General features: G+C 51.7%; 1 protein-coding gene and 1 long non-coding RNA gene across 2 annotated transcripts in view; both read left to right on the top strand.

Moving 5' to 3' along the window:
• Positions 1–980, top strand: part of eno3 (enolase 3, (beta, muscle)) — a 7,943-nt gene that overhangs the window by 3,682 nt on the left and 3,281 nt on the right. The window lies entirely within an intron of this gene.
• LOC103371097 (uncharacterized) lies at positions 306–751 on the top strand. The gene is made up of 2 exons (XR_520923.1): positions 306–415; positions 498–751. It is a non-coding gene; the product is annotated as an uncharacterized LOC103371097 (long non-coding RNA).

The following is a 980-nucleotide window of genomic DNA, read 5'->3' on the forward strand; positions in this document are numbered from 1 at the left end:
ACAGGAGGACAGGTAGACAGGTAAACAGGTGAATCATCACAGAGATGAGAACCAATAAGACTCCAGAGATGTCGTCCGTCTTTCTGAGACACTGAGAACAAACTGTGGCCCAATGTGTGCAGCAGCTGGTTCCGGTTCGGCGTCGTCCTGGTTCTGCTCACGGTTGACACTGAAAAGCTCGTTAGTTGCTCTGCTGTGATCCTAATCGTCATTTTTTGATTTAAATCTGAAAGCAGCAGCAGGACGAGCTTCAGGACATGTTTAAACCAACCAGCTGCTCCAGCAGGTGTCTGCAGCAGGCAGACTGAACTTACCTGTGCAGGTAAGCTTTAACATGTCTCCTCTCTGCCGCTCAGATCAAGACCGGCGCCCCCTGCAGGTCGGAGCGTTTGGCCAAATACAACCAGCTGATGAGGTGAGAACTTGAAGTGATTCACAAAGTAAAAGTCTTTGGTTTACAAAATAAGAGCCCCACTAATGGGACCTCTGACCTGCAGGATCGAGGAGGAACTCGGAGAGAAGGCCAAGTTCGCCGGGAAAGACTACCGCCACCCAAAGATCAACTGAGGCTCCGCCCACCTTCCTTCCTGTCGCCTCGGCAACTACCTGACACCAAATGACCCCCGAAGCCCCCCTCCCCCCCACAGCGGGGTGAGAGGTCAGAGGTCGCAGCGGTCCGACCCGCCGCCTGATTCCATAAAACAAGTTTTGTACACAAGCAGTGACGTGAATAAAGAGTGAAACCTCCTGAGTGGGTGTCGTTCATGAAGGTCCAGTTCCTCCAACACGCCTGACTGCAGCGTGTTCACACGGTCGGTCCGTGTTCCGCTTCGTCACTAAGTCACGGACCAACCCTGTCTATGTGCCGTTCCGTTAAGTCTTAGTGGAGCGTCACATGTAAAGACACAGAAACTGGATTTGGTTTGTGTTGTTTTCACACCTGATGCTTCTACAAAGTGGATCGTAAACAGGTACACACA

Source organism: Stegastes partitus, unplaced genomic scaffold, assembly GCF_000690725.1.
Source record: "Stegastes partitus isolate 25-593 unplaced genomic scaffold, Stegastes_partitus-1.0.2 Scaffold1526, whole genome shotgun sequence".
NCBI classification, from domain to species: Eukaryota; Metazoa; Chordata; class Actinopteri; family Pomacentridae; genus Stegastes; species Stegastes partitus.